The 12,324-nt window shown below is 42.0% G+C and overlaps 1 protein-coding gene and 1 pseudogene across 2 annotated transcripts in view; one reads left to right on the forward strand and one right to left on the reverse strand.

Moving 5' to 3' along the window:
• The window catches only part of LOC308407468 (NACHT, LRR and PYD domains-containing protein 12-like), a gene marked incomplete at its 5' end in the record, with an annotated part of 115,605 nt that overhangs the window by 75,110 nt on the left and 28,171 nt on the right, over window positions 1-12,324 (reverse strand). The window lies entirely within an intron of this gene.
• On the forward strand, window positions 6,820-11,746 carry LOC308399841 (neuroligin-2-like; annotated as a pseudogene). Its single transcript has 4 exons — window positions 6,820-6,858; window positions 8,549-8,719; window positions 9,270-9,595; window positions 9,901-11,746. The product of its transcript is annotated as a neuroligin-2-like (transcript).

Below are 12,324 nucleotides of genomic sequence, written 5' to 3' on the forward strand. Positions count from 1 at the left end.
TATGTAGGGTCGGATGGGTAAGACGGCGCTGGCACGGCTGGCAGCCTTAACCCAATTTCCCTCGGGATGAATAAAGTACAATCAATCAATCAATCAATCAATCAATCAATCAATCAATCAATCAATCAATCAATTGATCGATCAATCAAAGCTCCTGGTCATGACGGCTTGACTGCAATCTTTTATAAATTCTTCTGGAAAGAAATAAAAGAATTTTTCTTCAAAACTATTAATGAAATCATTAGTAATGAAATGTTAGCAACGACAATGAAACAGGGTCTTATCTCCCTTATTCCCAAACCTGGTAAAGATAAAAGACTAATCGATAATCTACGACCAATAATATTAGATTGGTTTTAGATCTACTGGATCCTAATCACTTAATTGAAGATGATGGTGTGATTCTTTTTTTAGACTTTTATAAGGCATTTGATACGGTCGAACATCCTTTTATTTTAAAAGCTCTACCCTATTTTGGTTTTGGTAAACAAAACTTCATAGATTTCATTTCTTTATTATACTCTGACTCAATAGTTCTGTTTCTTTACCTTTTGGAACATCTAAACGCTTTAATGTTAGACGAGGAATCGTCAGTTTTTATAGAACATGAATGAAATTTCACTTTTCTCAAAGGCTTCTGGTTTGTACCTGAATATTAGAAAATGAGAATTATTAACTATTCATGATTGTGACCTAGTAGCTCTCTTAACATAGCTGTTAAAACTGACATTAAATATTTGGGTATTATAATGTCAAAGAACACAAATAATAGAGAAAATCTACATTTTGAGCAAATTACCCAGAAATCAAAAAGATTACAGGCTACAAAGACACCTCTCCATCTTTGGACGTGTCTTGCTTACTAAAACAGAAGGTATCTCTGGATTGATTTATCCATCACAATGTTTATATGTTTCCAATAGTCTAATCAATAATAAAAATCGAATTAATTTCAATTACATTTGGAGAAACAAGCAACATTATGTTAGGAAGAATGATATAGTGAAGTCATTTGAAGAAGGAGGTTTGAATGCGATTGATTTTGAAGCAATGATGGTTCCATCAAACTCAAATGGTTGCAATCTTTCATAAATAATTCAAACGTTATTTGGTTTTATTTCCCCAAAGTAATTTTGGAGAAGCTGGGTGGCATTGAATTTCTTTTAAAGTGCGACTTTGAAATTTCCAAATTAAATTATCCAATTTTCACAAACAGGTTCTCCAGTACTGGAAAATGATACACAAGCATATTTTTTCTCCACATACAAATTCGATTTGGAACAACAGATGTATACGATAAAAGAAAATCCATCTTTTATAAGGATTGGATGGATCACGGCATTTGGACGGTTTTACACCTTTTAGACAATGAAATGTGTTAACATATAACAAACTCATAGATCATTATGGCAAATCATGTACTCAGAGTAAATTCATTAAAGTTGTGAAAGCCATTCCCCCTGCAATGATTCAGATGTCTTCCCCCGATTGAACAACAACCTGTCAACAACATGCTGAGCTGTGACTCTTCTTCCCTCTAAAGTCCTGGTGTTAACACTCACCCTGCATCAGCTTCACCTTTTTTAAATTGGTTTTCCTTTTCAAACCGACGGATCATTTGAAGCCAACCATCCAAAAACTGCTTCAGCTGTGTTTGATGTTTATGCTACAGCCTGTTTACCAATATAATCAATATCAGATATCAGAGCAACAGAAACCTCGGTGATCAGGACGCTGGGACTGAGAACAGGAAGTGGCTCAAACGTCACAGTTTCATAACGTCACCCTGAACTCCACTCACGGAGTTTCTGTCGCCATTGTAGTTTTTAAAGTCCCGTGATAAAGGCGGGTCTTTCTGTAAATCCGCACTCTCATTGGCTAATAGCTCGAGATTGACACATCGTTATCCAATGAGCGTGCGGGAACTTCCGACATAAAGTTGTTTCCTTTGAAAAACCAAAGTCTGATTATTTTTGCCTCCACTGACGGAGCCTGTTGTTCCCGCCACAGAGACACAGTAATGTCAGAGCGGTGTTAACACTCACCCTGCCTCAGCACAGCTCTCACTCTCCTCCTGCTCTCTCACACTAAACGGAGGCTCAGCTAAACTCACTTCCTCTCTACTTACAGGAAACCAGCGCTCAGAGGAGCCGACCGGCCTCACATTTCACCCACAGACACGAATTATTTTATGTCATAAGAAGAAACATATTCATGTAAACACTCACCTGCCTCAGCTCCACCTTCCTCCGCCTGCTGCTCTGAACGGAGGCTCAATACTTTCACTTTCACTGCTGCTCCCTAAACACAGAGGATGCTGGGACTTGTAGTTGTTTCCTTCCAGTGCGGTCTTCCTCTTTGTTTGTGTTTGTGTTCAAGTTATTTCGATCATGTAAACATCAACATTAATTACAACAATTAATTACAGCAAAAACCATCATTATAATGATCTTGATTGATATTGTAATCTCAGTTTTCAACACAATTGTTCATTAACTTAAACAATGTTACAAGATAAATATATATTCTTAGTGCTTATTTTCTGATTAGACTGTTTTATGTATTTTAATAAGAGAGGCCTTTATAAACCAATCGCAGTGTGTGTCTGGCAGGAAGTGAAGCAGGAAGTCTGAATATAGCTTGTGAGCTTGTGAGAGACGTTTCAAAATGAAAACAGAGGAATTAGAGAATGAAAGTGCAAAGTAATAGTAATGAAAATGATATTAAATAAATGTCTTAGTGTGTTAATACAGGTGCCCATGGACTTGCTCAACCTCCTGGAAGAATACAGCAGAAAAATGATAGATTAACAGAATTGGGACGAAAACAGGCTTTGGTTTAAAATGTCACAGCTTCACCTCTCATCCTGTCCTTATCCTGAGAAGAAGCTTAAAGGACAGTTAATCTCCTGATGAAGACAGAAGACAGACAGAACAACACCGTGGACTTGAAGAATTAACAGCAGGCAAAAAGACAGTGCACCTGACCTACAACACTGAAGGGTCCAGCAGCATGTATGTTGATGGAAACATGCGCTCTGAATTACAAGCTGGAAAGTGTACCAGTGACATGACTGTGTGAAACCACTGGATGGGACTGTCTGAGTTCATATTTGCCATGCTGGGAGTTAAGCGCCAAGAAAAGACTGAAAAGAGGAAGAGAGAATGAAGAGAGAAGAAGAAACAGCTGATTTGGGCCTGTGTTTGATTTGGGAGGCCACACAGGAAGTTGAGAGAAGAGGGGACGAGGACCGGTGAGAGGTGAAGGCTGGACGTGTTAAAGTGACAGCAGAGGAAAGTTGGGTTGAACATTGAGGCTGAATTTGTGGGTTTAGAAACATCCAGAGCATCACAACAGAAAGGTAAATAAAAAAAGAAAGAGAGAGAGATAAAGAAATAAATAAACTAATAATACATAAATGAATAGAAAAATATAAAACACACATGTAGAAATTGTCACATGTGAAATTGTTTTTGGAGAGAATCAGAAGTGAGACAGTTTGAATCCACAGTTCAGCGCAAAGATGCAGGAATTAAATCTGATTATAAAAACACATCGAGGCAACGAAGACCAGCTTACACTCAATATTAATATGAACACACAACATACACGCAATGAAGACATGCTTACACTCATGAATGTGAATACATGACATAAATGCTGAATGGTGTAGATTTAACACACTTAAAGGCTGAAGCTGAGGAATAACTCAGGAAGTTGCAGGACAATACAGCGACTTTTGTGACAAGGAAAAAGAGACTGGGAGGACCAACCAGTGATTAGAAGCTTAAAGCAGGTTTAAAATAGTGAGTTAGAAGTGGTTTCCAGCTGATTGAGCAAAAGAAGTGACGACTGTAGAAATAAAAATAAAATAATAATAATTGAATTATGCAGCAATGTTTTGAATATGCATTTCTGTTGTCAGGGCAACTTCTCGAGATGTGACTCAATATGCAAATTAGTTGAATGAGTGGGGACAGAAAAAAAAGAAAAACTCAAGTTTCCTGTCTGAGACATGAGTGAAGTTTGCATTGAGAGAAATATATCTGTGACTGTGTGAGAAGAACTGTTTGGTAAAATATATGATAGCAGCCGCAGGACAATTAAATAAAGTCTGTGACTAAGTGCAGTCGTGCAGATCTGGAGAAGAAGTTTATAATTTAGTGATGACACATTGTTATAAAGTGTTTAGAAAGGGCTTAATGGGAATATTACTGTTGGGCAAACTGTGCGGCTTTAACAAGATTTTCTGTGTATTTAGCAGGTGAAACTCTGTCAGCTGACTTCAGACTGTCAGGAAGCTGAAGAACCTGAGGCCAACCACTGAAACATGATGTGGGCAAAATGAACAGAGGGAGGGATTTTAAAGGTGAACATTTAGGACTTACTGCAAATGTTACAATGTCAAAGTTACTGTGACTCAAACAGAGGAAATTCTGATTTTTTTCTTTCCACACCCAGCATGTTTTGGGTGTTATATGCTATTAAATACTTTTAAATAAATTAAAAAGTATTTAATAGCATATAACACCCAAAATATGCTTCGGTTCACATTTAACTCCAGAAAATCATCAATCAAAACATGGATATTACCAGACCACAGATTCGTGGTGACGTCACTGCTCTTTTAACTGTTTGGTGTCTTTGTTTGTTTGCTGGTTGTAGAAATGGTTTATATGAGCTTTGAGCTGAGAGTCAGAGGTTTCTGTGGACACTGCTCATGTCGGCACTTATATTTCTGACCTTTTCTTATAACCGATTAAACATGATCTCCTCCCTTTTGCCCCCATTTTTGGTGGTGTAGGTACAAATGATCAGGCATGACATTCTCATAATAAATAAGATACTGCAAATAATTATTTCTGCATTTGTGCGATTGAAGTGAATTGAAAATGTGTATGAAATGACACTGTTTTAAAGATTTGGCCTAAATAATTTTGGAGTGAATGAGTCTAAACATGACCTAACTAGTGATACCCTGTCACACACACACACACACACACACACACATACATACATACACACACACACACACACACACACACACACACACACACACACACACACACACACACATACATACATACACACATACATACACACACACACACACACACACACACACAGCATGTTATGCCAGTTTCAGCTGAAACTATGTTTCAAACCATGTTCCGGGTTTTTAGTTCACCATTTATGAGGCTTCAAGAAGAAAATAAAAGACAGATCTGAATGTTTGAAAATGTTTTGGAAAGATTCTGTAAAGATGAGATGAAAAATACTCAAAGGATAAATTTAATTGGTTTATTATTTAGATAAGTTGAAAAAAGTTAAACAAGTAAATGAAGAAACAAGGTAAAATGAAGTAATAATGAAAAAAGTTAAACAAGTAAATGAAGAAACAAGGCAGAGGAGAGAAAAGCCCAACAATCCCCTCTGAGCAAACACTTGGCGACAGTGGGGAGGAAAAACTGCCTTTAAACGGGCAGGAACCTCCGGCAGAACCAGGCTCAGGAGGGGACAGTCAACGGCCGGGACTGGTTGGGGGGGTTAACAGAGGTGGAGCAAGACGAGGCTACATCAGGTGAGGAAGCAGTAGCGTCTCTCCTCCGGAACAAGTGGAACCATTTTCTCTTTTTTTTCATGCACTTTTCCACGAGCGCTTTTTTCTCCAGGATGAGATTTCTCAGCTCATCGATGGTTTCTGCGTTTTGTTCTTCAAGTTTCTCACATCTTTGTTCCACCTCTTCCAATGTTGCTTGTTGTTCTTCAAGCTTGTCTTTGAGTTGTTTGGATGTTGCCTCCTGTATCAGCTTGTCCTTGTGCATGTCTGCATTTCTCTGTTGGACCTCTTTGTGCTTGTCTTCTAACTGCTCGTTTCTTTTCTGGATTTCTTGGAGCGTGAGCTGCAGGTCTTCATGTATTTTGTCTTCTTGTTGTTTTTGCGCCTGCATTTGAGTGTTTTCACGCTTCAAGTTATTGAATTCCACCAAAATCCCCTTAACGAGCTCGGAGTTGTTTCTCGCTATCTGATCGATCCTTCTCTGCATCTGTGAGCAGCGTTTCTCCAGTTTGTCCTTTTCTTCTTCCACTTTAGTTGCTTTGTCCTCCAGCTGATTACAAAACTCTTGCAGTTTTAGATTTTTAGACTCAAAGTCCTGGACGATACGTTTTCCTTCTTTCAGTCTTTCCTGCTGTTGCTCTTTCTGTTGAAGAAGGTCTTTATTTTGGCGCAGTGTTTCATCCAGGCTTTCTTTCAGCATGCGGTATTTTTCCTGCATGCTCTTCAGTTCGTGCTGCATGTCTCGTTGCTTTTTGTCCTGCTCTTCCTTCTGTTGGAGGAATTCTTTCTTTTCTTCCACAGCTTCATGGAGCTGTCTTTGGAGGAGCCGATTTTTTCGGTCCATGTATTGGAGATCCCGTTGTATCTTATCAGTCATCGTTTTCTTGTCTTGGAGCTGGTTGGTCATTTCTTTTAGTTCTGCACTCTTTTGCCTGTTTTCTTTAATGAGGTGCACAATCTGCTCTCGGGTCTGAGCAAACTTGATTCCCCAGCCCTCATTAATAATTTTTATGTCCGGCTGGCGCTGTTGTCTTTCTTCCAGCTCTTTATTTTGGGCTTCCATTCGTCTACACTTGTCCTCCAGTTGAAGTTTGTCTTCTTCAATTTGTTGCATTTTTTTCTGGAGAAGGTAGTTTTCCTTCCTACTCTCCTCTAACGCCCTTTGGAAGGATGAGACGCCATTTGGGGAAATTGGCCGGCCACGCCAGGAAGGAGAGGCGGCGTAATCTTTTGGAATTGGTTGTTTTTTTCTTGGAAACATGTTGGAGTTTCTATACGATGACTTTGAAGAGCTTGTGGTGAACGTTTTGTAGGCTGCAAACACAGCTGCTGCTGAAACGAACTAAAACTTGCTGTTTCTCACCCCTACTTAAGGAAAAACATCAAAGGACTTAAGATTCTTAAGATCTATGACATCATCACTCCCTAAGCCAATGAGATTGTCACAAGACATTTTGGAATGGGGTATTTTTTTTTAAACTGTTTTCAAACTTAACGTAAAATTTCAGTGTTTCCTGGTTGTGGACTATTGGTTAGTCCAGCCGATTAAGAAATTAATTGTCACAAACATCCCTAATATTATATAACAGACGACAGAAAACACGAGTTTTTTTTCTACTCAATAGAGGTATAATAAAAGTTTTTTTTAATTATCCTACTTTTTATAAAAGAGAACATTTATTAAAGATTATGTATTTAATTAAAAAACTCTGTTCATCTAAAGCAGGGGTCAGCAACCTTTAAGACCCAAAGAGCCATAATTGGCCTATCTGGGGTTGAAAGGCTCGATAAATGCACGGCGTTTCGCCGGGTACACCGGCTTACGCGAGTGTGACGCTTATTTTGAGCGATGAAAAAATAACAAAATATAATTTTATTTGTATATTGCAAAATCACAATAATCTTCCAATTTAGAACTACAAGTTAAAAAAAGAACTAACATAAATAAAATACACTTCAGCTAATTTATTTCCCCAAACCACGCGGAGCCGCACTATAAGGACTAAAGAGCCGCAGGTTGCCGACCCCTGATCTAAAGGGTTTAACAAAAAGGGGGAGCTTCCTGCTGGAAATTGAAATGTCCCCATGTCCCCACTGGGCGATCGTGGCTCAAGAGTTAGGAGTTCGCCTTGTAATCGAGCCCCGGCTTGGACAGTCTCGGTCGTTGTGTCCTTGGGCAAGACACTTCACCCGGCAAGACACTTCACCCGTTGCCTACTGGTGGTGGTCAGAGGGCCTGGTGGCGCCCCAGGGTGGCTGTAGCTACATCACCAGTGCGTGAATGTGTGCGTGAATGGGTGGATGACTGAGCGTGGGTGCTTAACTAGTTAAAAAAACAAACAAACATGTGTCTCTTATTTTTTATGTCACACAGGAAAGAAGCTTCAATGTCTGATGAGAAGACATTAATTTGTTGGTGTTTGTGGTGTTTGGTGCAGTTTTCTTGTTCTCTGGCTTGTTGTTTATTTACAGTGGAGATGAAGATCTCTAACAAGTTGATTTGTTCACATTTGCGCATTTTTAAGAGGAATGTGTTTTTTGAGTTTGTACACTATATGCATGTAAGGCAACCGTTTCCTTTTTCTGTATTTTTGTGTGCTGCTCTTTTAACAAAAGGGGAACAAAAGACATTTAAATCGACCTCAGATGATTTGTTTAAATTTTTACAAGGTCTTACTGAGGTGATGCAAAGTGAAACATGCTTCTTTTTTGGTAATGTGCTGGAAAAGCTTGAAAATTGACCTTGAATGTGCTTAAAAAGTGCTTGAATTTGACCCTAAAAATGTGTATGAACCCTGCATATATTGCAGTATTTACAGTTTATAGTAGGAATTTCATGGCAACAGCTAATCTTTATTTTGTTTACTGGGAAATGAAATGCTGCCAATTCACAAAGCTGTGCTTCAGCTGCACTTCCTGTTGTAGACTTGTGATGCACACAGGCTCTGTTCCAGCACTCAGCATGTTCTTCCTTATTTGCTCCACCAGGGGGAGCTCCTAAACTATGACATCTTGATAGGAGTGAACCAGGGAGAGGGGCTGAAGTTTGTGGACGACAGTGAGGACAACGACGGCATCTCAGCTGCGGCGTTCGACTACACCATCTCCAGCTTTGTTGACAACCTCTACGGCTACCCAGAGGGTGAGGACGCCACCTCTGTACACTGCCACTTTTTCAGTTATTCCATTTTACAGCCTCCTCTCACTTAACTGCATTTTGCAGCATCATCAGGTTTTGTCTCATTAGGAGCCGCGTTTGTTGATTTGTTCGTTTTTTTCTGTTTGCTGTATTCATTAAAATAAACGGATAATCGTCAAAATGACAAATGTGGACAATTATCAAAGCTTACATTACAATTCTGACAGCTTGAGTTCACATGAATTTTCAAAAGAATATAAAAAGCTGTGAAAGTGCTTTAAGCGTTTAAAACATGCGAGTAAAGAATGGAATCAGTAACATGTGAGCCCAGTGAAGTGCATCAAACAAGACGAGCGTGCTAAAGAGAGCCACTCATCCACATCACGGCGTGTCTGCGCCTTAACCTTTGAGGCTCTGTGGGCAGTAATGCTATCATCCCCCAGGTAGTGGGCTCCCAATCTCAGTGTCGGTGTTTCTGACAGATCGGCCTGCGAACCCCTCACAGCCGGACCACAGTCACAGTACAGACATGTTTGGATAATGCAGTCATGCTTCCTCTCTGCTGCCTGTCACTCCTTCTGTTATCAATATGACTTTTTTTCCTCTCTAGATTTCTCACTCACTTCCTGTTTACGGACCACCAGTGGGTGGCACCAGCTGTGGCCACTGCCAAACTCCATGCTGAGTTTCAGTCCCCAGTTTACTTTTACACGTTCTACCACCACTGCCAAACCGAGACGCGGCCCGAGTGGGCCGACGCCGCGCACGGAGACGAGATACGTGTTCGGCGTACCGATGATCGGTGCCACGGACCTGCTCCCGTGCAACTTCTCCAAGAACGATGTGATGCTGAGCGCTGTGGTCATGACTTACTGGACTAACTTCGCAAAGACTGGGTAGGCCTCATGTCACAGTAGTGTAAACTGTACACGTTACTGTATGTTCTCTGACAGCCTTCTAGTCATCTTGAATACTTGAATCTAGGTTGCTAGTTTAATTCCCGTGTGGCTTTGAAGAATTGAACATACTGGTTCACCAAAAGCATCCAGATCCCAGAGCAGCCGGTTGGTCTTAGATAGTTTAAAGGTTGCACAGAGAATGGGCCTCCTGTCTGTATTCAGTGTATTGATGCCACATGTTACTTATAATGGAGACTGAATATAACTTTGAACTGAAACGTTTAACCTTTATGCTCCACCAGGGACCCCAACCTGCCCGTCCCTCAGGACACCGAGTTCATTCATACCAAGCCCAACCGCTTCGAGGAGGTCATCTGGACCAAGTTCAACTGGAAGGACAAGCAGTACCTTCACATCGGTTTGAAACCTCGTGTCAGAGACAACTACAGAGCTAACAAAGTGGCCTTTTGGCTGGAATTAGTCCCTCATCTTCACAGCCTGCACGACGTGCTCTTTCCCACCACTACGCGCTCCCCCGCAGGCCGTGACCCCGGCACCATGAGGCCCAGAAACAACGTTCCTCGAACCACTCGTCATCCTTACCCTACCTTCCCATCAGATCCTGAGCCCGAGGGCTCAGAGCGCCCGCCCCAGGACCTCTTTCCCGGAAACACCCGCGACTACTCCACCGAACTGAGCGTGACAGTTGCAGTTGGAGCGTCGCTCTTCTTCCTCAACATCCTGGCCTTCGCGGCCCTTTACTACAAGCGTGACAAGCGGCACGAGATGCGCCGGCACCGGCTGTCCCCTCAGCGGGGCGGCCCCGCCAACGACCTGGCTCACAGCCAGGAGGAGGAGATCATGTCCCTGCAGATGAAGGACTGGGAGCACGACGCTCACCACGACATGGAGCCCCTGCGACCCCACGACATCCTGCGGCCCGCCTGCCCTCCCGACTACACCCTGGCGCTGCGCCGCGCCCCCGACAACGTGCCGCTGATGAAGCCAAACACCATCACCGTGATCCCCAGCACCATCACCAGCATGCAGCCTCTTCACGCCTTCAACACATTCCCCTCCACCGGCCACAACAACACCCTGCCCCACCCCCACTCCACCACCAGGGTATAGTAGGGACAGGCCCGACACAGCGCCACCTAGGGACCAGGAACACTGGCTCTGCTTCCGCTCTGGAAGGGAGGCCTCTAGACGTGGGCCTTCGTTCTGTCCTCTTATTCTCTTCTTTCTCCAAAAGCAACTACACCTGCTGCGTCATGTGCTGTGAAACTTGGCAGCTCCCTCCACTGGTGGCATGTGGAGGTGCAACTGAAGTGTCCAGCAGCAGATGAGCAGTTTGGGGTGGGTGACTCAGATCTTTCAAAGATACTGTTTTCAAAGACGGTCTGCTGTTTCCAGGCTCAAGACCTCCAACATTTGTCAAAGGGACGAATGCTCTCTCGCTCCTCGCTGTTTTCTCTTTTTTACGTTGGCGTCATCTCTTTTTCCATCTCCTGTGTGTTATGTGCACATTATGCTTCTCTTTTCTACATCCGTGTTTTATTACTGCTCTCTTCCTCTCATTTGACACGCCTCCCTCCTGCTCTTCTCTAAAAATTCCCGATCTGCTGAGCAGTCTGGAGGGGGAGGCGTACACTAAACATATAACTATGAAAACACTGATATCTTTCATTCTACCAGCATTTTTAGGTGCCAAGTAAGTACTGCTGTGTTTCATTTCTCATCGAGGGAGAAGAAAAACCAAAGAAAAATAGAGTTTCGCTATTTACCGTCAACTAACAGAGTTCTGTCATGTTCTCATGACAAAGTGCCAAACTGGCCTCAGTCGTGATTTTCTTTCTTCCATCTTCTCTCTTTTTGTTGTTTTGTTTGAAGCATTTGTTTAATTGTTGTTTTTTATTGTGTGGAAAGAATTTTTCTGAAAATATAGATATAGAGAAATGATATTATATATAGTTCTATATAAAATGTGTACAAAGGAGAAAGTATATAAAAGGGTTTTCTCAGTGGGGGATCTATGCATGAATTATTTTTAAAGACGCGGGGAAAAGGACACTGTACCTGTCGATGCACGTTTCCCAAAATCTAAACGAGTCATATCGCTCCATGTTTGCTACTTTTGGTTTTTGGTTTTCTCCCGCAGAGTAAGAGCATCGCAGGAGCATCGCAGGAGCATCGCAGGAGCATTGCAGGAGCTCCTGAAGTCAAACGACGCCTCCCAGCACTCATTTATTAAAACGGAGTCGATGCCAAAAGTCTTAAACGTTAGAATCAAAGCAACAGCTGTGAACTCAGTCATGGTGTCATGTGCAGCCTCCGTCTTACTGTCACTACTTTTTCATTTTAGGGTACGTGAGGTAAAGCGTCCGTCGATGTAGCTTGATTGTACAAAACTATTTTTCTACGTTATTAACAAAACAGAGCAGAGACTGATGCTGCTCCTGTCTGACCCCCTTATGTCTGCCACATGTGTATTCTGACTTCATATCATCACTGCTCCCTCCCTCCTCCTCTCTCCATCCTACACCGCCTTTGTTATTTAACACCGACCCCCCCCAAACTGATAATCAGACAAATTCCCAAACAGCTGACTTCACTGTGTCGACACCGTTCCTGACTATTTCTGACCTCAGCTCAGCTCTGCTATTATCCTCACATTAAGGGTTCGTTCACCTGCCTGCAGATGATCTGTGAGCTCGTCGGTTGTA

Source organism: Rhamphochromis sp. 'chilingali' (assembly GCF_963969265.1).
Source record: "Rhamphochromis sp. 'chilingali' genome assembly, chromosome: 1".
NCBI classification, from domain to species: domain Eukaryota; kingdom Metazoa; phylum Chordata; class Actinopteri; order Cichliformes; family Cichlidae; genus Rhamphochromis; species Rhamphochromis sp. 'chilingali'.